Source organism: Prionailurus viverrinus, chromosome E1 (assembly GCF_022837055.1).
Source record: "Prionailurus viverrinus isolate Anna chromosome E1, UM_Priviv_1.0, whole genome shotgun sequence".
NCBI lineage: Eukaryota > Metazoa > Chordata > Mammalia > Carnivora > Felidae > Prionailurus > Prionailurus viverrinus.
This window is the reverse complement of record NC_062574.1, coordinates 18832159-18860096: the sequence shown is the minus strand read 5'-3', so window position 1 is coordinate 18860096 and position 27938 is coordinate 18832159. Positions and strand designations below refer to the sequence as shown.

The window sequence follows — 27938 nt, the reverse complement described above, 5'->3', positions numbered from 1 at the left end:
TTTGACCTTGGGTCTTGTCTAGAGCAGAGAGGTCTGAAAAAGGCTTTGGTGACTTACGTTCAGCATTTTGGAAGAAGTAACGCTATGCTAGGTGGAAGAGGGTTTGAAAATTTCTCCTTTTTCCATACCGTTTGAATGGGATTGCCTCCAATTTGTAAAGAAGATGAGATGACCGGAGCTTTGGAGTCCAGATCTGCAGGTGCCATTTGCATAAGAAAGGCACAGTGAGAGGTGGAAGTCTCCCGGGGTGAAGGCTTGGGAAGGGGAGGGAAGGGGAGCGAAGCATCCTTGACTGTGGGAGTGGGGGTTGGGAGGCAGGTGGGTTCAGAGCCAAGGCTCTTACCTGACTGCGTCTGAAAGAACTTGGCTTCTGTTTCAAAGCGCTCTGGTTAGAAAGGCGACATAACGGGTAGCACTTGGGCCTTGTAGGGATGGCTTCGAGACATAGTTGTTTTTTAAATGTTGGTGGCAGGGGCACCTGGGTGGCGCAGTCAGTTAAGCGTCCGACTTCAGCCAGGTCACAATCTTGCGGTCCGTGAGCCCAGAGCCCTGCGTCAGGCTCTGGGCTGATGGCTCAGAGCCTGGAGCCTGTTTCCGATTCTGTGTCTCCCTCTCTCTCTGTCCCTCCCCCGTTCATGCTCTGTCTCTCTCTGTCCCCCCCAAAAAAAAAAAGTTGAAAAAAAAATTAAAAAAATAAATAAATAAATGTTGGTGGCAAAACTTCAGGAGAAAGAAAGTCCCTGGGGAGATTCCCTTTGGTGGCCCTCATGCACCCTGGCCGAGGGGACCAAACCGAGGAAGGAAGAATCCATCAGCAAATGGAAACTTGCCTCTTCAGGGGACAGGAAACTTTTTATGTGTGGTTGGTCTGGTGGTTTAGGAGGAGAGGTGAGCAGTAGAGACATAGCACTGGGCCAGTTTTGCAACTGCATCTTTGAAAATTTTGAGAGTTTTAGGAAGTAGTTAAAAAAAAAAAAAGTAAAAAGAAACCAAAAGCCAAAGATTTCGTTTAGTCCTGATACCTGTGTGTGGACAGCCATGCAGGCTACGATCGGCCGTGTGACTAGTGGAAACTGGTCCCTATGCACTGGTTCATTCACACCCTCCCCCACCTTTGGTCCCTAAACCAGAGGAGACTCCTGACCATCCTTAGAAAAAGACTTAGGTGGCCCCAAATGTCCAGACCTTGTCTTGGGCATCTAACAGTGTAAACCAAACTTCCTCTCCGGCCCTGTTTAGTTTAAGCAGTTTCCTGGTCTGGCATGATTTGTTTTCTTAACACCCTACTTGTCAAAGCCCCAATCCCACTGGTCACAGCTAACTGGCCTCTGTCACCCTGTGGCTGCCAAACTAGGTTGGGCTTATGTTGTAAAAGTCACACTTGCTCTTCCCCTGAGGAAGTGGAGCAGGAGAGGTTCCTGGGGTCCACTGCCTGGGTTTGCCCCTCCTGCCTTCTCTTCCCTATTTTCATCATAGGCTGGATTCTTTTTTTTTTTTTTTAAAGTAAATTCTCCCAATATGGGGCTCGAACTCATGACCACAAGATCAAGACTTGCATGCTCTACCACTGAGCCAGCCAGGCGCCCCCACAGGGTGGATTCTTGGTCTTATTCCGGAAAGCTCTGCTGGCCAATGGCCTGCTCCCGTATTCGGATAAAAGGTCAGGAGGGTACATGGACAGATTCTGGCACTCGATGGGCTAGGTTCAAGCTCCACTCCCTTCCTGGCCGGCTGTGCGTATTTGGGCAAGTTGCTTAACCTGTCTGAACAACAGTTTCCTCATCTGCAAAATGGGGATTATAATAGGACTGGTGTCCCTAGTAAGTGAGATGAGCCATGGAAAGCACAATGCCTGGCACACAGTCAGAGTCTTTTTAGATTTGTTTTTTCAACAAGTAGTTAAGTAGTGGGTTGGGCACCCACTGTGGGCTGGGCACTATTCTAAACTGGGGGAAATAACAGGTAACAAAATGGATAAAAATACCGGCTTTGTAGAAGTTAGGTTTCGGTGTCGGGAGATGGTAAGGCAGTAAGTGAGTAGGTAGAATAGGTTGTTCGTTCAATGGTGAGGGTGCTCACCCTCACTGAGGGCAACGATGAAACCGGGAAGAGCGCCAGGGGCAAGGGGTGGTATGATTTTATTTTTTTTTTAATTTTTTTTTTTCAACATTTATTTATTTTTTGGGACAGAGAGAGACAGAGCATGAACGGGGGAGGGGCAGAGAGAGAGGGAGACACAGAATCGGAAACAGGCTCCAGGCTCTGAGCCATCAGCCCAGAGCCCGACACGGGGCTCGAACTCACGGACCGCGAGATCGTGACCTGGCTGAAGTCGGACGCTTAACCGACTGTGCCACCCAGGCGCCCCAAGGGGTGGTATGATTTTAAATGACGGGTCAGGATGGCTTTGCAGAGAAGGTAATATTTGAATAAAGACCTCAGAAAGGTGGAGAGGGACACCATGGGGATGTATCTGGAGAAGAGCTTTGGAAGCCAAGCATTAGCAAGGGCAGAGGCCCAAGGGGGTTAGTGGGAAGTCCTCCCGCAACTCGGGCTGGAGCCCCGGGTGACGGCCAAGGAGGTGTCCCTCTCAGGGGAGCCTGGAGCGACCAGAATCCCTGTTGTTGACTTCCTGAAAGTGTACTTGGAAGTGGGTCCTGTTTCTGAGTGCAAGGGCGGGTGGCCGAGTCCTGGCCTGGGCGAGACAAGCCTTCCTGGGGCACCCGTGAGGGTGGATAATGCGGGCAGGTGTCTCTCTTATCCTCGTCTGTTACACCAGGACAGTAGATACTCTCTGACTTGGTTCTTCCCCCCAAGGGAGCTTATTCTAAGGCAGTTATTCGGCAGAAAGCAGAGGATATGTGCATCATCTGCAATACAAAAGAACCCCCCCCCCCACGAAACAGGTGCCCACCGGCGAGGGGATGGTTAAACATACCGTGGTGTGGCCTATGATGGGTTATTAGGTGCACGTCTGTGCTTTTGGAAGACTGGGTGACAGCAGGACCATGTCTATGCTATTGCATTAAGTGAGAGCATACACAGTGCAAACCTGCATGTGCATAGCATTTGTAGTTGTGTGAATATGTAAAAATATGTCTGCATGTGGAAAAATCTAGGAGAGAAATGCATTCTGGGCGGGGAGGACTGTTCTTGGAAAAATTCCTTTATTATTATTTTCATTCATTCATTTATTGTAAGTTTATTTTTTTATCTGAGAGAGAGAGAGAGAGAGTGCAAGAGTAGGGCAGGGGCAGGAGCAGAGGTGGGGCGGGGAATCTCAAGCAGGTTCCACGCTCTCAGCACAGAGCCGGACACGGGGCTAGAACCTACGAACTGTGAGATGGTGACTTGAGCCAGAACCAAGAGTCAGACCCTTAACCGACTGAGCCACCCAGTCGCCCCATCATTCATTCATTTATTAAGGTAATGAATATTCGAGTGCCTGTCACCCTTGCAAGCTGGGTGCTCAGACACAGTGGTGGGCCTGACCAGAGACCCCTGCCCGAGGCCCCGTTTTGCTCAGCCCCCTTCCCTTCTCAGCATCCCAGGACTGAAGGCTGGCAGTGCGGTGTGATGCTGAGCTCACACCTGCCGGGATCAAAAGTGAGATGTGGTCCTGCCGCTTTCCCCTGGGGTGTTTGGGCCTCTGTTGAGCCGGTCCTGGCTTTGGCTGCCAGGCAGAGAAGTTTCCAGAGCCTCCACCCCTCCCGAGGGGAGTGAAACCGTTCCTCGCAAGCGGTCCTGCGGGAACAGAGCCTGCTTGGCACCGAGAAGGCCCCCCCAAGACAGGCTGCACCCCTGTCCTTGCGACCGCCCGGCCGTCTGTGTGAGGGGCTGTCCCAGAAAAAGGAGAACCGCTGAAGGAGGCTCTGTGTCTCGGTGCCACACGCGCACAGGGTAAACCCGGCCTGGGACGCTGTCCCGGGAGGCTGGCGGTTGGCTCAGAGACACTCTTGTGGAAATGCCGGACAACCACTTATGGTTCTTGCTGCCCACACTTTAAGTGCTTTGGGTGTTTGGACAGTGGATGGAAGTGATGAGGAGGACGTTTATGACGAGAGCAAACATGTATTGAATGCTCTTGATTCTGGGCTCTTGGCTGGTACCCCGAATACCACACCCCGCGGTCCTTGCAGCCACCCTGGGAGGCCGGTGCAGCTCTCTCTGCCATTGCCTAGGAGGGAACTGAGGCCCAGACAGGTGGGCTGGCCTCCTGACGCCACACGGAGGGGGACGGGGGTGAGATCCAAATCAGGATCTGGCTGATTACCGAGCCCCCACGCGGTGCATTTCTGTGTCACAGCACGCTTTGGTTACACCGAGAAAGGTGTCACCGGTGGACCCCTCTCTCCCTCCTACTTCTACTTCCGTCCGTCCCTCCCAGATGGCCATTGCCTCTCCCCGTGGAGGCCCCTCCGCTTGGCACACCACATGCTTCCGGGCCAGCCTTCTTTCCACTAAGAAGGGTGATTAGAGACCTTTTGCGCTAAAGGAAGGGTTTCCTGTCTCTTTAAAGGACAAAGACTGTGCGTGACCTCTTCATCCAGAAGCTTTAGGACCTGGTACAGTGCTTGGCACATTGTAAGTGCTGAGTCATTAAATGAGGTTGTGTTATAATCAGTGCGAAATGAACCTCACCGCATTCCCGGAGAAATAATGTCAATCAGTGCAGAAGCTGGGGGAAATTGGCCTCCGGAATCAGACCCAGACAGCCTGGGTTTGCCTTGTGCCCGTGCCATCAGCTGTATCTAAGCTTGGTGAAGTTATCATTTTCCTGGGTGTCCGTTTCCCTGTCTGTACAGTGGGGACAATCCTGGCGCGGCTGGGGCTGCCGCGAGGAGTAAATGAGTAAACACGTACAGAGCTTTGCCGTAACAAGTGCTTGATACACGTAACTTGTCGTTCTTCGCTGTTACGCAGAAGAATGAGCAAAGTCGGACTTCCCAGGAATCTCGCCACCTCCCAGGTGTGGGTCTGTGGCTGCAGAGTCCCGGCAATGTCCCGGCGAATGCCACCAACCTCCCTGCCCGCTCTCCACCTGTCGTGGAGCTCTGCTGGTGGGGTGGGTGGGAAGGTCATTTCCCCAGGAAGCCTGGATGCACGTTGGGGGTGGCGGAGGCGGGGTATGTCTGGGGTGGAGCCAGGCCTGAGGCCTAGCAGTGACCCTCTGTGACCCTGGATAGGCCCTCTTGGTTTCCGGGAACCCGTTTCCTAACATGGGAGGTGAGAACAGTCATAGCCACTTCATGGGGTCATTGCTGGGATGACAAGAATAGGATCCATGCCAAAAGACAGGGCATGGCAGGCACTCAGCTGACCTGCCTGTCCCATCCTGGGGGGCGAGTGTCACACCTGTGCGAGTCCCCCACAACCTGTACCAGCAAACGAGGAGAGGATGAGCCGGGGCCACAGCTGTGGCACGGCAGCTGGGCCACCTCTCCTCACCCACCCGACTGTGATCTTCCTTCTGTTTGCCTGAGGCAGGTGCACCAAGGTGAGGAAGGTGTCTTCCCCAGTGCAGGTGACAGAGATGGGCCGTTGTGAGCCTCACTGACTTTCACCCTGCTTTCCCTGCTCAGACCCCAGTCCCCTCCTTCCCTGTCAGGCACGAGGGCAGACACTTGGATCGTGGTTCAGGCTTCTCTTCCCAGGTGGTCACCCCACACCTCTGCTGGGGGTTTCTTTCCCCTGCTGGGTTTCCTGGGCAGGGGTGGGATGGGGGGGGCGGGGAGCGGGGGAGGGGTGGGGCTGGGTTCTGGCCGGAAGGAGGAAGGGCTTCAGAGGGCCGTGAGCTGCGGGTGCAGGAGAGAGTTGCAAGCATGGATCCAAACTGGTGAAAGGAGGGTTGTTCCCCGGGCTCTGCAAGCACAGGTGGGGTGAGACCCCCTGCTCAGTTGGGGGTATGAGGATCACTAACAATGGGGAGCTGCACCACACAGACTGATGGTTGGGGTGACTGCTGGCATTAGGGGTGACCTGTGCTGCTGGGGGCATCAGGGTTCAATGATACTCTCTGCAGCGCAGCTGGTCGTGCCAGTAAGGGTGGTGGGGAGTGTTGTGGAGAGGAATCTAGAGAATTTGTGTGTGTGTGTGTGTGTGTGTGTGTGTGTGTCTGTGTGTGTGTGTGTGTGTCTGTGCACACGCCCGTGTGTGGGGAAGTCTGAATGTAAATAGGATCTCGTTGAGCTTGAGGGAAAGATTTAATGATGAAGAATTCCTTTAAAAATGTGAGTCAGCTCCGGGCACCTGGGTGTCTGAGTCAGGCGTCCGACTCTTGAGTTCGGCTCAGGTCATGATCTCACGGTTGTGGGATCAAGCCCTGTGTGGGGCTCTGTGCTTCGCATAGAGCCTGCTTGAGACTCTCTCTCTCCTTCTGCCCCCATCCCCCTCTCTCTAAGAAAATAAATGAATAAAATAAAAATGGAAGTCAGCTCACTACTGAGAGAGCCCTTCTGTGACTCCCAGTCCACTTGGTGTGAAAGCCAAAGTCAAGGCGAGGGTTTCTCTCCTCTTTTCCATTCTCACTCGGCCCCAACCCCCTTGACCTCCTTCCTGTTCCTTGAACACACCAGACATCCCACCTTGGAGCCTTTGTCACTCGTGGAATGCTCTTCCTCCAGGCACCCGCAGGGCCCGCTCCCCTCCTGAGTGAATGAGGTCTTCTCTGACCACCGTGGGTAAAAGCAAGCCCCTCGCTGCTGTCTCTCCCTCGCCGGCTCCATGTTCCCCCACGCTTTCCGCCATCCACATGTGCCATGTGGTTTTTCTCGTGATTGCCGTCTTTCCTCGCTAGAATGAAAGCTCTAGAAGGGGATGGATCTCTATCGTTTTATTCACTCATAGATCCTCAACACCTAAACAGCAGACTCTTCAGTACAGTTCAAATGAATAAAAGACAGAAGAAAGGAACTGATATAATGGCCAGTGCCTAATGTGATTTGGCTGTTGGAGCCCAGGGGGACCCATTGAGTAATTTTCCAATCTTGGAAACTTGGAGTTGTTATAACACCAGTCAAGCCTCCAGTGGGGTCTGGGTGGGAACTGTCTGTTAGTTATATATGTGAGTGTGTGTGTTTGTGTGTGTTTGTCCTTTGGTGTCTGCCAGGAGGATGCTGGGTGTGTCCCAGGCTTCTGTGACTAAGGTCGTGGCTCTATCTTGCATGGACGAGGAACCCCTTATTTAGATTCCTGAGATGCAAGCACAATAAAGTGAGTGTAGGCACTGAGAATTTGGGTTAAGGACCAACTAGGATTTAAAAAGAATTTGGTCACAAGGATGTTAATTGCAGCATTATTTCTACTGACAAAGAATTGCAAATAACCTAAGTATCCAATATCCTAAACATGCAAACTTGGGATGTTGCATAAGTTAAACTGGAGCATGTTTAGGTCTGTTGGCCTTTAAAAACACCAAGGGGCACCTGTGTGGCTCAGTTCGTTAAGCATCCGACTCTTGATCTCGGCTCAGGTCTTGATCCAGGGTCGTGAGTTCAAGCCCCACATCGGGCTTTGTGCTGGGCATGAACCTACTTAAAAAAAAAAAAAAACTTGCTAAGGAATTACTGCTTCAATGGAGAAACTGTTCATAATATACCATTAATAGAAAAAAATCGGCTACTAAAACAGTATGACACTGATTAATTAAAAAAAAAAGAAATACATAGAGGAAAAAGAGGTTATGCATACACTTGTTAATGGTGGGTGGCTTGTCCCTGAATAGTAGAATAATCATTTATTTTCTTCTTCATGTTTTTCTTTCCTAGTTTTTCCTCAATAATATGTATTTCTCACGTACTAGGGAAAAAAATCATGTTATAAATGTAAAAGTATTTTGGATAGATTTTCACCTGCTTTAAAACATGACAGATGTTTCTCATGTTTTATTTTTTTATTAAAACAATTTTTTAACGTTTATTTTTATTTTTTGAGAGAGAGAGAGAGAGAGAGAGAGAGAGAGAGCACGAGTGGGGGAGGAGCAGAGAGAGAGGGAGACACAGAATCCGAAACAGGCTCCAGGCTCTGAGCTGTCAGCACAGAGCCCAATGTGGGGCTCGAACTCACGAACTGCAAGATCATGACCTGAGCTGAAGCTGGACGCTCAACTGACTGAGCCACCCAGGCGCCCCTGTTTTATTTTTTTTTAAAAAAGGTTTTATTTTAGGGGCACCTGGGTGGCTCAGTCAGTTGAACGTCCGACTTTGGCTGAGGTCATGATCTCACCGTTCCTGAGTTTGAGTCCCGTGTCGGGCTCTGAGCTGACAGCTCAGAGCCTAGAGCTTGCTTCAGATCTGTGTATCCCTCTCTCTCTCTGCCCCTCTCCTGCTCACACTCTGTCTCTCCCTCTCTCTCAAAAAAAAATAAACATAAAAAAATTTTTTAAGTTTTTTTTAGTTTATTTTTTTGAGAGAGGGAGAGAGTGAGCAGGGAAGGGGAAGAGAGAGAGGGGGAGACAGAGAATCCCAAGCAGGCTCCACACTGTCAGCACAGAGTCCGATGTGGGGCTTGAACTCATGAACCGTGAGAGCATGACCGGAGCCCAAATCAAGAGTTGGATGTTTAACTGACTGAGCCACCCAGGTGCCCGTCTCATGTTTTATTTTTATGCCTACTGTAATGCTTTAACCATCCGATTACCCAGACCTTGTCCCCAAGTTAATGCAAATATCTGCTTATATGCTCTGGCTTGAGTCTCCAGATCAAAACACACACACACACACACACACACACACACACACACACACACACACACATATATATATAAAATATATATACATATTTATATTTTTTTTCCAATGTGTAAACTAGGAGCTTGAGCATGAGAAGGAATAAATTGGAAAATTCACAGAGCAACTCATGGACGGGTTCTTTAAGGTGAAATTACGCATGCTTAAAAATGATCTAAGACCAGTAAGAGAACGTTAGATCCTATCAGTTACGAGTGACATAAAAATAACAGACGACTGCTTTTCCTCCGTGACTTTACGTGCCATTTCATCCTGAGATCATTACACCGAGCTTCTCTTCTAGACAGAACTCTTGTCGAGGGAACCATTTGAAAAGGCTGAGGTGCAGGGCACCTGGGTGGCTCAGTCGGTTGAGCATCCGGCTTCGGCTCAGGTCATGATTTTGTGGTTCGTGAGTTCGAGCCCCGCATCGGGCCCTGTGCTGACAGCTCAGAGCCTGGAGCCTGCTTCGGATTCTGTGTCTCCCTCTCTCTCTGCTCCTCCCCAGCTGTGTCTCTCTCTGTCTCTCTCTCTCAAAAATAAATAAACATTAAAAAAAATTAAAAAAAAAAAAAAGCAATGAAAAGGCTGAGGTGCGCCGGAAAGGCTGGGGTGTGCTGCCCAAACCCCTTTCAGAGTCCACTCCCCATCCCAGCTCCCGTGAGCGTTGGCTACTCACGGCCTATAGCTGAGCCCCTTCCTGGGGATTGCCTTCTGCTAAAGGAAACTCCTTTGGTAACCCCCCCACCCAAAGATGGGGTGTGGAGGCTGACCCCTGGCCTCCATTTGGGACACCATCCCAGCTCAGAGTTCCCCATGGGTCTGGAGACCGATGTCCTTGCCCAGCCGCCCCCCTGCCAGGACTGCTCCTTCAGGCAGACCTCCATTCAGAGTCTACTTCATGGGACACCGTACCTCACACCCGGACCTTCCGGTGAGTGGGTTGTGGAGAAGAAAGTGGAACCCTTCTCCCAGGCTCTGGCACTCCTGGTGCGAAAGCAGGGAGATTGACTGTCAGGGATTGCCATCTGGTGGCTCCTGGCCCTCTTGACCCATTCAGAGCAAGCGGCTTCGATTCTCGGGGTCCTCAGTAAAAACCGACGGCCGCAGACGTTGGCCTGCCTGCCTCTCCGGCTGTGTCTGCCCCCCTATCCACCTCCTGTGGCTGCTCCCAGAGACTGTCCCTGACCGCTGGGGACAGGCTGCCTGCCACAAGCCGTGCCTTCCGAGGCTTTGTGGGTCTGGACCTGAAAGGTCTCTACCTGTGCCCAAGCAGGTCTGTCATTCTGAGGCCAGAATCTGTGGCAAGCTTTTGCTTTCTGTTGTCCAAGCACTGGGTTTGCCTGCTCTCCTTCCAGGTATCAACATGTTACCAAACCAGGTGGTCTTCTGTTTAAAAAAAAATTTTTTTTTAATGTTTGTTTATTTTTGAGAGGTTGGAGGGGGGGCGGAGAGAGAGAGGGAGACACAGAATCCGAAGCAGGCTCCAGGCTCTGAGCTGTCAGCACAGAGCCTCATGTGGGGCTCGAACTCACCAACTGCGAGATCATGACCTGAGCCAAAGTTGGATGCTCGACGGACTGAGCCACCCAGGCGCCCCTGGCCTTTTGTTGATAAGTAGTTGGACTCCTGGGGGACAGTAGCTCCTTAGCGTTTGGTTGGGGACCACTGCTCATGCCTGCAGGACAGAGTTGCACTTCTTCAGTGCGACACTTTGCCTGCCTCTCAAGTGGAGCCTCCCTGTCTGGCTACCTCTCCCCTTCCCTTGAGCCACATTGATCTCCCCTGGGCCCTGCTGCTGGGCCTTCAAGCTTCCTCTCCCTGGAATGCTTGGAATCCCCCCTTGTATCACTGGAGGGCCTCTCTCATCTGTTTCCTTTCTCTTTCCTGTCCTATCTTCCCCAGCAGGGAACGTGCTGGGCCCTGGGCCCCCGAGCCTCTTGTTTTCTAGACTCCCCCTGTCGTTGTTCCTTCGTGGCCCCCTGCCCTATGAATGCTGGAAACTTCTCTCCTGCCCTTTCCTCCCCGTGTTGGTGTGGTGCATTTCCTAGCTGGCCCTCTGACCTCTAGACTCGCTCTTGCCTACCTATCCGGAAAGAGATTTTGATCATATGTTCCCAACAGGGGTATTTTCACCTTCAAATTACATACATGTGCTGCTGTGCTCCCCTAGCTCGTCCATTAAAGTTCTACATCTACACAACTAGGCATTTGAGAGGCTGTGATAAGGAGAGTTCTGGTTTCTTCACGCGGCCCCCTCTGAGGGCCTCTGAACTAGAATTCCTGAATTGAGAACTTACTTGAGGGGGGGGGGAAGGTGGTCAGGGATTGTGTCTCCCCTGCCTCCTCAGTGCCTGGCACAGATCAGGTGGACTTTGCCTCTTGAAGGGGATTTCGTCTTCGGGTCTGAGAAGCATCGGCCAGGAAGCAGACAGTAGGGGGAAGTTGGGGTGTTCTGATGGTCTGGGTCAGTCCCAGTGCTTGGGGGTCCCCGTGGGGAGCTATCTCCCCAGGAACGTTCTATCTGTTCACAAGTTCCATGGGGTGATAATAACGATACTAACGCTTTTATGTGACAAACATTTACTGATCACCTCACGGAGGCCGGACACGATAGCACAAATTGGTGCTAGAGAAGACCTCACGTCGAGGAGCCCTGCCCTCGGGAAAAACTGACCAGTAGGTGCACTAGTCCTGTCCAGCGTGATGGGGAGGGGCCCGAAGAGCACGGGGTACCTGTGAGTGAGGGGGTGGGCGGTCAAGGACTACTTCTCAGAGGAGGTGGTGCTTGATCTGAACCTTGAACCTTCCCAGTCAGAAGATCACAGAGAACATTCCAGGCAGAGGGTGGGCCTCCCCTGAGCCGCATGCTGTTTAATGTGGCGGCGGCACACCAGGAGTGGTAATCTGTCACATGCGTCTGTCTCTCACTCAAGATGTTTTAAGAAGTTTACGTGACTGAGTCACTTTACTAACACTCTCCTCCCTATGGGATTTAACGATTTATCCCCATGTTTGTAGATGCGGACACATCCCAGAGAGGTTTAGGGACCTTCCCAAAGAGGGCCAGGGGCTGAGCCTAGATTACAGTCCCCTCCTCATGCCCAGCCCACCTCCCCACCCCTGAGCACCACCCCTGCCTGCAGGAGGGGCTGGCTTGGCCTTCCCTGCAAGGTAAGTGGGGAAAGGGTCCGCTGCCACCCTTGGGCCCTTGCAGACCTAGCTCTCTTGTCAGTGGGGGTGAGTGTGTCAGGTCCCTTCTCGTCCAGGCCAGCACCCTGGCTTGGTGTCAGCGTGTAGATTACCGGGGCCCTTGGTCTGGAGCTGAAGCCGAGAAGGCAGCGTCATGGATGGGTCCTGGGGCTCTCGATTTCTTTGGAACTCCTGGGGAAATGCCCCTGCTTCAGAGTCTGGGAGGGAGTGGGAAGTAACAGGCCCGATTGGCCTCTTGCGGGCAGAGTAGATTTAGAGGAAGTCCAGACCCTTGCTAGAGGGCGAGTTCCTGTGGACAGGGCTGCGTCTTGCTCAGTGGGCGGGAATGGGCTTTGGAGCCAGACAGACCTCGGTTTGCCATTTGCTAGCTCTGTAGCATTGGACAAGTTACCCCCAGAGCCTTGGTTTCCCCCTCTATACAATGCGATAGCAACAGACTTTTCCCATAGGACTGCTGGCTCACAGGTCCCATGTGCAAAGAGCTTACCAGCATGCCCGGCGTGTATTTATCTTAACGGTAAACGTTCTCCAAATTAAGTGTTAGCTGTCGTGATTACCTTCCATGCTCCCAGGGTGCCTGGCTCACAGTGGGGTGCTGTTTGTTGAAAAGAATATAGGAACCCGGGTTTGTTAGCATTTGTTAAATAAGGAAGTATTAAAATTGAGATTGAGTGGTTTCTGGCCTCCAATAAATGAAGCAGGCACGGTAGATTTTTACTGCAGGGAAAACCGTCCGGTTTTCTTAAACTCCCCCGGCTCTGAGGTTTTATGATTCTTCTGCACAGCCCGTAAGGATTTGCTTCAATGTAAACACAGTGAGGAGGGTGGTATTTTACAACCGGAGTCTGGTTTGGCTCCTGGTGCCTACCCGCTGGCTTGGGGCTGGGATCTAAGGCTGTTGATCTGGTGGGTCTGGTGCCTGGTCTCTGGCATGAAGACACCAGAGTAAGTGCTTTCTACCCCCCACATGTGGTTATGACTGCAGAGTGGCCAGAATGTGGAACTCATCCAGTGGGTTTGCTGGGCAGTGGTTTGCTAGGAGGGTGCCTGCTGAGGACGCAGGAGTGGCCGTGCAGCGGACAGCGCCTGGAGCGCTGGGTTGGGAACCCTGGAACCTACCCGCCTGCCTGTCCTTCCGTCTGTCTGTCTGTGCTCCCACGGGCTGGAGGCAGCAGCCCCGGGGGACCCGGGGTCCAGAGGCTCTAGATTTGGAGACTCCAACCTTAACCGTGCCCTGTGACTGCCACCCTGGGACCTGGGGGGCGCCTGCCCTGATTCTCCCTGCCCTCTCTGTGGTCCTGGGGTTTGAGCAGCCTGGGCACCCTTGGTTGAGAGAGCTGAAGGTGGTCTCACCCGGAGACTTGGCTTCTCCTCCCGAGTCTGCTGCTCACTTGCTGTGTGACTGCAGATAGGACACTCAGATGCTCTGGGCTGCAGCTTCTTCCTTCAGCTGCAAAATGGGGAAACTGGCCCCTTGGGTACTTTCCCGATCTATGATGCCAAAACACCCTGGAGAATTGCCAGGGACCTTTTTTTTTTTCTTCCTTTTTTTTTTTAGTAGGCAATTCATGCATGTGGTAAAAGATATTGAAAGTTATAAGAGGATATAGAGTCAAAGTAAACCTCCCCCATACTGCCCCCCACGGCCCCCCAGTTTCCATTTTCAGAGGCTTTTACTTTGAAGTTTTTAGAGATTTTTTGGTATGCATATGCATCCACCCTTACAATTTTTGAATTATGAAATATTAACATATCAAAAAGCATGCACAAGGGGCACCCGGGTGGCTCCGTTGGGGAAGCGTCTGACTCTTGATCTTGGCTCAGGTCATGACCTCACAGTTCGTGGGACAGAGCCCTGTGTGGGCTCTGCACTGATCGCACGGAGCCTGCTTGGGAGGGATTCTCGCTCTCCCTCTCTGCCCCTCCCTCGCTTGTGTGCACGTGCGTGCATGTGTGTTCTCTCAAATAAACATAAGAAAACCCACAATAGCATGCACAAAACATGTGCAGTTTAAAGAACCATAAACTGAGCACCTGTGTGCCTGTTACTTAGGTTGAGAAATAGACAAAGCCCAGCGCCTTAGGCGGGAATCATCCTGTTCCCTATGTTCCTCATCCCGTTTACTTGCATGAGTGTGCTGGTTACGCTCTTCTGTACTTTCTTCCTCACTTGTTATACCTGGGAGATTGGCTCACATCAGTGCACGTAGAGCTGTCTTGTTCTTTTTATTATTTTTTTAATTTTTTAATGTTCATTTTTGGGAAAGAGTGAGAGAGCGTGCACGTGAGTAGGGGAGGGGCAGAGAAGGGGAGGGCGGACAGAGGATCTGAAGCTGGCTCCATGCCGACAGCAGCGAGCCCAATGCGGGGCTCGAACCCCTGAAACACGAGATCATGACATGAGCCGAAGTCGGACCCTTAACTGACTGAGCCACCCATACACCCTGAGCTGTCTTTTTTTTTTTTTTCAATTAATGTTTATGTTTGAGAGAGAGATATAGAGTGTGAGCAGGGGAGGAGCAGAGAGAGAGACACACACACACACACACACACACACACACACACACACACACACACAGAATCCGAAGCAGGCTCTAGGCTCTGAGCTGTTCGCACAGAGCACCTGGGGCTCGAACTCACAGACTGCGAGATCATGACCTGAGTTGGAGCTGGACGTTTAACCGACTGAGCCACCCAGGCGCCCCTGTCTTGTTCTTTTTAATAGCTGCATAACATTTCTTCTATATGGATGTGCCGTTATGATGATGATGATGTACCAATCTCCTCTTGCTGGACATTCAGGGTGTTTCCAATCTTGTCTTCACCAACAATGCTGCAATAATTTTTCTGGCTTCCAGGAACTGACATGAACCAAAATAGGCTGTAAGCGGTCCTCTTGCACCAGCCTCCCTGACCTGCCAGTCATTTCTCGAACAACATGGGAACGCTCTAGCAGGAAGCGCTGCGTGGCTCTGGTCCCCTCACGCTTGGATGTCCTGTGCCACTCTCCTTGCACCTTCCTGGAACCCGTGTCGCCTGTCTGATGCCTCCCACTCCCGGATGCCCCTCGGGGCTGGGTCTTCAAGAGAGTGGGCTCCCCAGTTGGGCATGTGAGGTGGGCGCAGATGGGACCACAGCTGCAGGCTTCCCTCCAGGCAGGAAAGTTCCTTTTCTTTTGATTATGCAATGTCCCCGTGAGGGGCCTGGATGTGCTCTTTTGCTTTTCTTCATCTTTCTGCAGACAGGAATGAGGCAGGGGGATGGTTTGGGTGTTTAAGCCCAGGCCACTGTGCTTTTGAGCCTCCCCGCCCACTTTTTCTTTCCTGCTTCGTCTGCTCCTTCCTCATTTTCCTCTTACCCTTCTTGTTCTTCCTTTTTCTTCTCCCACACCTACCCCTTTGAACTAAAATCCCCGGGGAAGCTGGCTGAGTCTGGCATCCACCTGTGCCAAAGTTCTGGCTATTCTCTCCTTTCTCTTCTGGTTCTGAACGTGGACAGTCCTGGCCTAGACGTTGTGGGGTGGGGGGCACCTGCGTGGCTCAGTCGGTTAAGCGTCTGTCTTCAGCTCAGGTCAGGAGCTTGCGGTTCGAGAGAGTCCAAGCCCTACATTGGGCTCCCTGCTGTCAGCACAGTCAGCCTTGGATCCTCTGTCCCTCCTCTGCCCCTCCCCTGCTTGCACTCTCTCTCTCTCTCTCTGCCCCTCCCCTGCTTGCATTCTCTCTCTCAAAAATAAATAAACGTTAAAAAAAAAAAAAAAAAAGGAAAAGAAATCGTGGGGTGGTGGGCACTAAGGTCCGAGGGCAGTGAATCTGCGGTATCAGGGCCTTGGCTCTCTTTTGTTTCTTCTTTCTCCTTTTGAGCGGATCTTCTGAGACTGGTCTCTTTACTTCCTCCTTCAGGGTGTGTGGCTGTGACGTGGGGAGGACAGACCTGCCCAGGAGGTCATGAACAGGAAGCAATAGGGACGATGGCCTCTGGGTTTTGGAGGGTGAGGGACTGGGAGGCGGGGGTGTTCTCAGGGAGAAAAGGAGGTGCAGGTACCTTCTCAAAGTGACAGTGCTCCTTTGGTTCACGCGTCTGGGCCAGAAAGGTGGGGACCTGGAAGCTTGTCAGAGTTGGTTCAGAGAGGACAGCGGGCCTAGGTCTGGAAGCATTGTCATAGTTGCGGGTCTTCATGGGCCTGTGTGCTCAGTCCCCTCGCCAGAAGGCAGTAAAGTGCTTAGCCAGTGTCTCCCGAATCGGGTCGCCTAGGTCTGTCCAGGCCCCACCGCTTGTCAGCACGCCGGAGGGACCTTATAGGAAGGACTACATCGCAGTTTCTGCATCCGTGCAATGGGGCTGTTGAAGCATGAAGGGAGGTTACCTTATAAAGTGTGAAACACATAGTAAATGCTGTATAAGTGTTAGCAGTTATTAGTATCTTTTAGGTGGTTTGCAAACATTCCAGGCAGAGCGATCCTCCTTTTCTCCCCTAGTGAAAAGCCAATAAACAGGGAGGATGAAACGAGAGTGGCACTGGTTGAAAGGGCAGGATGGGAGTGGTAGGGTGTGGGCAGCGGAGGCTCAGGGGTCTTTCCGATGTATCCTTGAACCCCTTGCCTGTGCTAAGAGAGCAGGTTGCAACTCTTAGACGTAATCGAGTTGTGCAAATTGGTACTACTTTTTTGCGTCGTACTTTGACAGTTCTTATTAAAACTGAAAACGTAGGAGCGCCTGGGTGGCTCAGTCAGTTAAGCGTCTGACTCTTGATTTCGGCTCAGGTTATGACCTCACGGTTCGTGTGTTCTAGCCCTGCATCTGGCTCTGCGCTGACCGTGTGGAGCCTGCTTGGGGTTCTTTCTCTCTTTTCCCTTCCCCGGCTCAAACTCTCTCTCTCTCTCTCAAAATAAAACAAACCTGGGTGGCTCAGTCAGTTGAGCATCCGACTTCAGCTCAGGTCGTGATCTCACGGTTCGTAGGTTCGAGCCCCATGTTGGGCTCTGTGCTGTCAGGCTCCAGTGGAGCCTACGTTGGATTCTGTGTCCCCCTCTTTCTGCCCCCCAGGGACTGCCCCTGTCCCCCCACTCACACACTGTCTCTCTCTCTCAAAAAAGTAAATAAACATTAAAAAAAATCATTAAAAAAACCCTGAAAATGTTCATTCCTTAGGATTCAGCATTCCAACTCCTGGGAATCTGACACCTATAGAAACCATGCTTGTGTATGTACATACAGGTATATGTTCATTGTAGCATTGTCTGTGTAAGTAAAAAGTTAGGGGGCCATGGAGGGGGGATGGGCTAAATGGGTAAGGGGCATTAAGGAATCTACTCCTGAAATCACTGTTGCACTATATGCTAACTTGGATGTAAATTAAAAAAAAATAATAATAAATAAATTAAACTTTTAAAAAAGGAAAAACGAAAAGTTGCTAAGAGACAGATTTCCAACATCAGTAGAACATCTGGATCCAGCCATGCCTGAAGTCAGGTGTATTACCAGATTTTCCATTTGTAAAGCAATGTATTAAATTTTGTGCTCAAGCTAGGTTGAGTTGCCATTTCTGTCACTGGCAATTGGAAAAATCGTAACAAGTTACTCTAGTTGTAAATCAAAAAAAAAAAAAAAAAAAAGTAAAAAGGTAGAGACTCCTAAGTGTCCAGCAGTAAAAGAAAAATTGAATCGATTATGAAAGACTATGTCTGTGAAACTGACAAGATAGGTCTATGGATTATCTTGGAATTATTTTCATGATCTAAAGTGTAAAAAACATTAGAAACAGAAGGACATATATGGCGTATTCCTGTTTTTAAAAAGCACACGTGTATGTGTCCGTACCTCCGTGTATAGATGCACACAGCACTCCATCGCTCACTAAGTATTGGAACCAGGTGGAAAGGGTACCTGTCAAACTGCTAACAGGGCTTGACTTTCAGGCGATGGAGGGGGAAGTTGGCATTTCTCGCTTTACGGAGTCTTTCCCTGCCCAAGAAAGACGAGTTCTTTGGAGCCGGCTTCATCTGCTCCTTCCTTATTTCCTTTCCCTTCTTGTTCTTCCCTTTCTCTTTCTTTATCCCCACACCTATCCCTCTGAACTAAAATCCCTGGGAAGCTGGCTGATTCCTGTGTCCAGGTGTGCCAGAGTTCTGGCTGTTCTCTCCTTTCTTTTCCGGTTCTGAACGTTTTCCTCCAAATTAAGAAAAAGGCCATCTTCGGGCTAAGAAAACAGCTTGGCAGCGGGTGGTGGATTTGCCCAGGGTCCCGCAGGTCTTGGCGGGAAGAGCCGGGCCGTGGGTGCAGCCTCTCTGATGTTCTTAAAGCTAGCCTGCTAAACGGAGGCCCCTGCCTCCTGCCTTGTTTGTGCCCTCGGCAGGCTGGCTCCGTGGGCTGTGTTCCCAGTACGCTCTGCTCTCCATCTGTTGAAGCAGTTGTCAGGCTGTTAGCAGTGCCTCCCCGCCTGTCTCATTTAACAAGCCACCCAGCTCTCACGAGGCCTCCTGGAGGCGGCGGGATCACCCTTTAATTATTTACAGGGGTCAGCCACCTGACGGAACTCCCTTGCTGGAGACGGACGGTACTGAGAGGCAGATTAGTTCCACGTTGGGAGGGGAGGCGGGACCAGGAGGGTGCGTGCAACAGCCAAGGGCGGGCGGCCTCAAAAAAGAAGTTCAGGAAGCATCTAGGAAGGTGATTTTACGCACTGATAATCTCGAGGTTGTGGTTCAGGGGTGGACCAAGCTGAAGACCGCCGGCCCAGCACACATCTGGCCACCTTTGCTTTCCCAGCAGCCTGGAGAGGGAGGTGGGTCTGCTTAGCTCACCTTTGCGTTGCTTTGAAAGCTGTTCAAAGGTACACCTGCTTGTTCCCGGTGCCGGCTTATGCGTCTAGGAACCGCCGGGCGTCCCTGGGCAAGCAAGATCCTTCTCCAGAGTCTGTAGACCTGAGGCTGAATACCAGCCCTGCTTCTGCACCATCATGTGACCTTGGACGGACCACGTCTCCTTCCTCGGGCTGAATTTCTAACACTCCTAAATCAGGGGATTGGATGAGGCGAGTCCCGTGGTCTCTCGGCTCTAGAACATTCGGTGAATAATACACATGTGTGTGCTGTTTGCAGGGAGAGAGTATGAGCTAGACAGAGGCTCAGAAATGGACGTACCATGCTTTACTGCTTGTTGCCAGGCCCTGGGTGTGGATCCCGATCTACCACAGCTGTGTGGACACCCGCCTGGAGCCAGGAGGGGGCGGGGCGTGTTTTGAGCCTGAGCTCCCCACCTGTGAGATGGGACTAACCACCACTTGCCATGCAGGACGATGAAGATTTGTGAATATACGGTTAAATTCCTGGCGCATGGTAGGTGCTCGTCAAACGGCATTATATGCTTAACATTCGGCATTCCCAACCCTGCTTTTTGTCTTAGTTGGAAAACGTGTGCCATGTAAGGAGGGAAATGGACATTCTGTTGCTTCAGAGATGCTGCTTCATAGAAAGCATTGACGCAGGGCCTTCCTACCCTTTCCCAAAGCGACGTGTGTTCCTTCATTGTTCTCGTCAAGGCTGGCATTCATGGAGCGTTAACTGTGTAATGCCCGTGACAACTCTTATCTCCTTTACTCCTCAGGAAACCCTGCGAAGTAATAGGAACTCTTGTCCTTGTTTTATAAATTAAGAAATCGAGGCTCTGGGGAGTTAAGTGATGTGCCCAAGGTCACACGGTCAGTAAATGGTGAAGGGAGGATTGGAGCACATCTTTCTTTAGAGCCCCCATCCTTAGCCATCAATGTCTGCTTTTCAGAACGGGGTGGGGGGATGTATCAGGGGACCAAGAAAAGCAGTGAAACACCTGAGTCAGACAGGACATCATTCACTTGAATTCTTTAATGTGGTGGACGTCTAAGAGTCATGAATGACTAGCTCCCTACAGTGCTTACAGCTTGCCAGACCCTGCAGGGTGGGGGAGCCCCACGGCACATTTAGGCCCGATGATTCCGTCTTGTTTATTGCAAGTGACCTTGAATTACCTAAAACCCAGGGAAATGTGTTCTTAATTTGCCCTTTTAACAATGCCGATTTCCCCCCCTCTGGTTCAGATTTAAATAGCCCTTCCTTCTGTGTTGTCACACGCTTAAAAAGCAGCATCATAAAAAATCCCAACCCTAAAGTCTCGGTAATTACGGGGTAGGGCGGAGAGGGAGGGGCACTGAATAGGAAATAATGCGATCGGCAGGGCATTCTAAGCTGTGCTGGTTTTATATTCGGTAGCAGGGTTGAAGGCTTGTGCCTGTTTCTGGAAAAGTTACAGAGCAAAACAGCCCCTGCTTCAGCCAAGAGGTTTGGCCGTTGAATGGCCTCCCTTTAATCTGGGGCACCTGAGGCTCCCATTCTGTGGTGTGATGGGCTGGCTGGGCTCTCCCGGCCTCTTGTTCCGCCTGACCCGAGAGAAACTTGGGGCTCCTGAGGTGGTTTGGGTTCTTGGGCAGCTGTTGTCAATGTCGGCCTTTGATGTCCGCCAGCATTTGGAGCAGAGGCCCGGAAGTGCTCGCTGGTCGCTGGGAACTGGATTCCTCTCCCCCCTCCTCTGTCTGACGGTGGGGGTGGGAAGTACAGCAAGCTTCCGGGAACAAGTAGAGATTTTATTTTTTTATTTTTTATTTGAAGTTTATTTATTAAAAAAAAAATTTTTTTTTTTTTAATGTTTATTTTTTTATTTGTGAGACGGAAACAGACCATGAGCTGGGGAGGGGCTGCGCGAGAGGGAGACACAGACGCTGAAGCAGGCTCCAGGCTCCAGGCTCCAAGCTGTCAGCCCAGAGCCCACCGCGGGGCTTGAACTCATGAGCCGTGAGATCACGACTTGAGCCAAAGTCTAATGCGTGACTGACTGAACCACCCAGGCACCCCTAGAGATTTTTTTTTTTTTAAGGCCCTTTAAACAAAGACTTGAAATTTGAGAGTGAACTTGCCACGGGGTTTTGGGCAGCGAGTGTATAGGATTATCCCTGCGGAAGCAGGCGTGTGCCAAGATGAGATGTAGGACGTGCATTTTGCCTGGCCAGCCAAGCAGGTGTGCACCGTGGGTCCAACGGGAGGAAAGGGAAGGTGGGCAGGTGACAGCAGGTGGCAGTAATTTGGAAGCCCCGCCTCTGAGTGAGGTTAAGGAGAAGGCATCTATCAGGTGTTAAAGCAAGCGAAAAGGTTGAATGTCACGTGCCTGGGGTCACGTGCCTGGTCAGTGCCTTAATTGGACCCGGGTTCATCGCCAGTTCAGCCTGCCGTGACTCCACAGGGTTAATGTTTTCTTCCAGACCAGTCAGGGGACATGGATTCCAAAGACGTGAATGAACAGGTCTTTTAATTTACATTTAAAAGCAGTAAAGAGCAGGAAGGAGATTACCAGCATTTGTGTTATTTAAAAACCGAGGAGCTAAAACAGCTCTCTGCAGGAGCTGCTTTCTGATAAATGGGTTGGCAGCCCCCTCTGTCTTGATAAGCGGATAATGGAGGCTCCTTCCCCAAGAGCACCATTGGACGGCGTCCCTTCCAAGTCCTCCAGGAAGCCGATTTTGGACCCTGGCCTCTGACTCAGTGTAGCCTGCTGGGTGGCTCCCTGTGCCTGGGAGGTGGCCCTGGCAGTGTCCCTTGGCCCAGCCCATGAGCAGGTGCCCCAGGTGATACAGCTTTGACGCTGCGGCCTGCGAGACACTGGGAAGGGGCTCTCTGGTAACACAGATCCCAGGTGGGTACAGCCAGTGAGGACGGTGATGAGGCAGGGAGTGAAGTGAGGGAGGGCTTCCTGGGGGTGGAGGCCTGGGGCGTGCAGACCGGGTGTGAGTTTTGCTCAGAGCAGGAGGCCAGGGTGGTTTTCTGGCCGTCACCTTTATGTGTTGGGCAGGGGAAGCAGCTGGAAAAGCTGAGCTCGGTTTTGGAGAAGGTGTCTGTGGGGAGCTTGGTCTCAGCAGGGCAGGAGCTTGGAGGTGTTTGAGAATGAGAGTCTTAGAGGCAGAGGGGCTGGGGGGGTGTATCTCATGCCCTTGGCCTCAGCCAGTGTCTTGGCAGAAAAGTAGTGTGTGCGTTTGTCCCCGTGTGGCTATATGTGCCTGTGTTTGTGTCTGTGCTAACCCAAGAGGAGGGTCCCCTCAGCACAGGGGGGTGAGGTGCAGAGCACAGCCTGAGCCTGAGCTCCAGGACAAGGTCGCGGGATCTGCCTGGATGGTGACTTAGGCCTGTTTCCTGTATCTCCCTGGGACACAGCCCCCTCATCTGGCCCCAGGGGTGGAGACAGGTAATGAGAGAGGCTTGGCGATCATTTCTGATGCCCCCTCCAGCTCTGAAATTCTCTGAACGATTCTCTCTCTCTGAACGACAGTAAGACTGTCTACCAGGTAACACCTGACTGCTAAGTGGGTATTTTTAATCGCTGCAATTTCAGAATGCCAGAGCTGGTTCTCACAAGGGGGTTCATTGCCTTGTCCATCCTGCAGTCCCCACGGAACCAGAGTTGATGGTGGGTCTGTAGTGAGTCCCCCATCAGGCACAGACATTCTCTTCAAAACCTAAAATGGTGCTTTTTATTTGGTTTTCGGGGAGATTGTATTTGCCTGTTAACGGTTTGTAAAATTTTGTTTCCCATTGTTGCTCCTGGGAGCCCAGAGGGAACAGTTTGGAAAATGCATCCTTTTTGGGGATGGGATACTACTGCCTGTAAGCCTGATTTTATGGCTGGGTCTTATATGAACAGATAGTAAATGTTTCTGGAACCTTCTGGGCCCTGCCCACCGCCCCATGAGGACCGCCAGCCTTTGGCTTGTTGGGACCTCTTGGGGCCAGTGGTCAGGCTTGACATTTTGAATCTACTTTGGCCAAGCTCCAAGGATAGGCCTGTCTCTCCATCAACCACAGTGTGAACAGGTCTTATCCTGGGTAAGAGATTGAGGCCCACAGATGGTGGTTACTGTTGGCCTGAGGGGACGTCTTGTCTCCAACCACCCAAATGTGACCAGAAAGAGACAGCCTTGCTGCCTCTTTTGTTTGTCTCCAATTATGCTTAATAAGATGGGTGGAAGGAGAAGGGTGTATATGAGAAATCCTTCTAGTTAATGAAATCCCAATTTCCCTTAAAATTAGAAACCCCAAAACCTATGAGTTGAATAGAAAAACCCACATAATTGGCTGCCCTCTTTTCTCTGTTTTGTCCAGCCTGTGGCTGATTCTGAGTCTTTGAAATCTGTCACAGCCAGATTTCCCGGTCGTCTTTCCTTGCGCCCCTGGACAAGAGGGAGGCCCTGGTGTGCCGCTGGCATGGTTGACAGGGCCCGAAAGAATCCAGATCGAAACTTCCTGGGTGCCGTGATAACCAGCACAGGAGGCCTGGGGTCCTCAAGTTAATGATTAAGTCCTTCATGCTTTTGAGATGACTTCGTGGCCCTCAGGATTCCCAACCCCCCAGCCAAATGTGGGTGCCTTTTCCTCATGTTAGTCTTTCCAACGGAGTGAGGATGAAAAATATCTTGGAGGGGCTAGCAGGGTGGAGGTCGGGAATGTGGCTGTAGGGCAAGTGAATTTGCCAGAGCCACGGCCAGGCCACATCATCTTCTCGAGGTGAAGGTGGGAACACGCAGGGTGAGGATGCCTGAGTCCCCCACCGTGGCCCTCCCAGACCTACCCTGCAAGTTCTTCAGTTCAGATCATTTTAAAAGTCCGTATTTGTTTTCATTGTTCTGTAAACAGGAAGCATTAGGTCCTCACGGTTCAGGTATTTTCAAGGGGGGTTAGCAGTAAGTGGTCTTTTCCTCCCTCCCCCTTGGGAGAAGGGGCTGCGGGGCTGCTCACTGAGGTCAGCGGGTGGACAGACGTTCGGTCTGCTCTCAGTCGCACCTTTGGTTTTACATGGGGGACAGCGGCCACGCATCCGGGCTTGTTGTGTGCATTCTCCGTGGTCCCACCCCACCCCTTGACACCCGCCGGAGGGGCCGGCAGGCTCCGAATCTGGGGTAGGTTGAGTAACCTGCACAGGGGTGGGCGGTGGGCCGCTGTGGCCGTGGGTGGGATTTGTCCCCTTTCCATCATGGGATGAGCAATCCCAGCATCTTTCACTTCTTGGTATTGCTGTCCTTTCTAGAAAACTCGGCCGGGGACAAAATGCAGGCAGGGTGGGCACCCCAGACAATTTTAGGTGAATGCCCAGATGTGGTGTTGCTTACCTGGAGTCCCATGAGAAGCCATCTCCCTCCAGCCCCCTGCCCTTCTGTGGCCTTGAGGAGAAGGTCTGAGGGCCATCTCCCTTAAAAAAAAAAAAATAGAGCAAGGAGCACAGGACCAGGAGGAAATGGACTTCAGGATCCAGGCTTCTGCAGGGAATGGGGTTGGCTGATTTAATAACATTGTTTCGTTTCAGTTATACTTGTTTTTCTGGAAATCTTCTCTGTCTGGCCACAGATAAATGCCCCCTTTGCATAAATGATGTTACTTTTTTAAAAAGTGAGGAGATTTAAGAAAAAGCAATAAATAATAGCCCTGGTGACCTACCCCCAAAGTGAACCATCACCATTCGTGACACTGCTAGGCCACAGGAACATGCATGCCACAAGGAAGCTCAGCAAGCGACCCAGCGAGAATTATATCGTCCTGGGAAGTCTCGGAAGGTCGGTGCATGTGCGCGCGCACAAGAGACTGTCAGGGCTGTAGTTTCTTTCCCGGATGGGCAGACACGCTTGAACAGGTTTTGCTGCAAAGATCGGGAGAGTGTGTACATATGGTCATGTGTACGTGTGGGTACTTGTGCACGTGCACACGTGTGGTATGAATGTGCACGCATGTACTTGCTTGCAAGTGTGTGCGCGTGCGTGGTTTTTTTTTTTTTTTTGATTTTTTTTTTTTCCCCCTTCAGCAAAAGTGGTGCTTTGCCCATAGCGTTACCTCCTGACTGACTGGCGCTACTTCTCCCTAGCTTGCTGTGATGATTCCGTTGAGGTGGTTTTTTTGTTTTTTGTTTTTAAAAAATTTTTTTTAAGGTTTATTTATTTTTAAAAGACAGAGACAGACAGAGACAGAGCATGAATGGGGGAAGGGCAGAGAGAGAGGGAGACACAGAATCTGAAGCAGGCTCCAGCCTCCGAACTGTCCGCACAGAGCCTGATGTGGGGCTTGAACCCACAAACTCTGAGATCATGACCTGAGCCGAAGTTGGATGCTTACCAACTGAGCCACCCAGATGACCCAGCCATATCTTTCTTAAACTGTGTCTGATGTCCTGTTTTCCAGACAGTCTGGTGGCTCTCAAATTTGAGTCGTTCCCAGAATTGCCTGGGGACCTTCCTGGGGGACAAAGGCTTGGGACGTGCCCTACGCCATGCAGCAGGGCCTCTGTGTGCCCCAGGTGATCCCGATACATAGCAGTGAGCTCGTGGGCTAGGCTGTGGGTCCCAGCTCTGGCTGCCCATGAGAACCACCCGGAGAGAGAGCAGTGGAGGATTTTGAGGCCTGAACCCCACCCCGGAGAAGCCAGCCCCGCTAGGATCTGTGGGGTGGGGCCTAGCACTGGTACTTAAAAACTGTCAGGTGATTCGTTGTGCGGGCAGGTGGAGACCCCTTGGCCTTGATAGAGGCTCCTGGAGAAACGACTCACACCTGGGAGTGCTCACCATGAAGCAGAGGGACCCATGAGGTGTTTAAAAAAACTAGTGTGGGGGCGCCTGGGTGGCGCAGTCGGTTAAGCGTCCGACTTCAGCCAGGTCACGATCTTGCGGTCCGTGGGTTCGAGCCCCGCGTCAGGCTCTGGGCTGATGGCTCAGAGCCTGGAGCCTGTTTCCAATTCTGTGTCTCCTTCTCTCTGCCCCTCCCCCGTTCATGCTCTGTCTCTCTCTGTCCCAAAAATAAATAAACGTTGAAAAAAAAATTAAAAAAAAAAAAAAACAAAAAAACTAGTGTGTAAAAAAAAAAAAAAAAAAAAAAAGGGGGGGGGTTGCGCCTGGGTGGCTCAGTCAGTTAAGCGGCCGACGTCGGCTCAGGTCATGATCTCGCAGTCCGTGAGTTCGAGTCCCGCGTCGGGCTCTGTGCTGACAGCTCAGAGCCTGGAGCCTGTTTCAGATTCTGGGTCTCCCTCTCTCTCTGCCCCTTCCCTGCTCATGCTCTGTCTCTCTCTGTCTCAAAAATAAATAAAGGTTAAAAAAAAAAATTTAAAAAAAAAACAAAAAAAAGCAAACTAGTGTGGCTGCAGAGGAAACCTTAGGTCCGAGTTCAGGTTCTGGAGGACTTCCGTGGGAAAATGGAGACAGGCAAGTAGCTCAGGGTGAGAGGGGCGCTGACCCATTAGACCAGGGTCAGGAGGGTTAACAGCTTGCAGGAACGCTAAGGTCATCAAAATGGCTCTTGCAGATTTGTTGGGAGGGAGAATAAGGTCGCAGTAAGCCCGCAGCCCACCCAGGGCAGTGCGAGGGGAACCCCCGGCAGGAGGACAGAAGTGAGGGGCAGCTATGGGACTGCTCTGTTCTCTTTTAGGCCCCTGGGCAGCAGGGTAAGCCGACCAGGAGGAGGGAACCGAGACAGAGATAGCTGGGGGGGGGGGGGGGGGGGGGGGTGCCGTACCTTCTCAGTGAGGCCTCCTTGTCTCACCCACGGGAGGGATTTTCTGTTTTCTGGGCATGTGGGAACGTGGCCATTCCATCGTTAACCGATCAGGTCATGGAGCTACGAAGGGAGAGCCAGTCTCCTGGACACGGGAGGGCTGCAGAAGTTGTCCCAGCTTTTAAGAAGTTAGAAGTGAAACCTTAGTCTGGTGAGCTGGGACTCCATCTCTAAGAAGCTCCCAGAAAGTGTTACAGAGCAGGTGTGGGTTCAGTCTGGGCCAGGGTGATGACCACTTTCTTTTCTCAGAACAAAGCATGTTAGGGTAACCTTTCCTATTGTGGTAGGTAGCCCACACCGCCAGATTGGGGAGTGCCTCAGGCCTCCCAGCAAAGTATTTGGCAGGAGCCCTTGTGACATCGTCTTCGTGCCCCCTGCCCCAGAGCGAAGCCAGATCTGGCTCAGGTGGGCACTTGGCAATGCACCTGTGAAAATCCTCGGGCAAAGATTCAGAAATGGGGACTGGGTGGGAGGGATACAGCTGTGTGGCTTTGGAGCCAATTCATCAGCTCCCCCACCAAAGCAGAGGGGCCCCTGAAATTTGATGTAGAAGGGGTCTGGTGAGACTTTCTGCTTGGAAGGGGGGCAAAGGGGATGTGACAGTGTGGTGAGCAGACAGTCGAAGTTACCTGTTGTTTGAGGGGAGCCCGGGAGGACTGGCAGGGATCAGAGAGGGGCCGAAGCCATCTGCCATGTCTGTACCCCCTCTACCCTCACCTCCACAGTGTGGATCTATGTCCGTCTACAGAAAGGCATGTTTGGCCTTTCCCCATTCTGTATCCCCGCAGCACGTGCTTGCAAAAGCCCAAGGCTGGGGAGATTGGGCCAGGATGGGCAACGTCTGAGCTTCTAGAGTACAGGGTCTCTGGGCTGACCTGCATAGGCAATTTCCCGTAACCACATAAGCAAAGCTGTGCACCTGGTCAGAAGGCTCCCAGAAGGGACACTCTTGAAGCTTGCCCTGTAGCATTAGAGTTAGAAGTGGCCATGGTGATCTTAGGTGATGGAGAGCTGAGGCTGGACAGGTGCAGCGACATTCCCAAGGCCACCCAGCCAGTAAGTGGCGGCTATGAAAGTATACATGGAACAGTCTGGGTTTGACAGTGTGGAAAGGACTCTGACTTCACCCACGCTGGTGCTCCAGAGAGGAGGTGTGCCTGGCGGCAAAGCGGAGGTTTGGTGTTCCATCCCCCTGGACCTCACCTGGATGTTCATGTTCTCGGTACCACGTTTCATTTTTAACTTAGTTAAATTAGAAGCCTTTGTTCTAAAAGTAATATTGCAACACCTGAGAATTTGGGGAAAATTGGGGGTTGCATTCTAGAAGGATGTTGACCAACTTGCGATTAGGGTACAGAGAAGCAGAAAGGGGAGCCTGTAGAGGGCAGATGGTGAT

The 27938-nt window shown here is 51.6% G+C and overlaps 1 protein-coding gene across 4 annotated transcripts in view; it reads left to right on the top strand.

The window, feature by feature from the left end:
- Positions 1-27938, top strand: part of KSR1 (kinase suppressor of ras 1) — a 163892-nt gene that overhangs the window by 14560 nt on the left and 121394 nt on the right. The window contains exon 1 of one of the 4 annotated variants that reach the window (XM_047832107.1): positions 21295-21656. The exons of the other annotated variants lie outside the window; for them this stretch is intronic. The gene's annotated coding sequence lies outside the window, so the exon portion shown is untranslated. Of the gene's footprint in view, positions 1-21294; positions 21657-27938 lie in introns of those variants that run through there. 4 annotated transcript variants of the gene reach the window in all.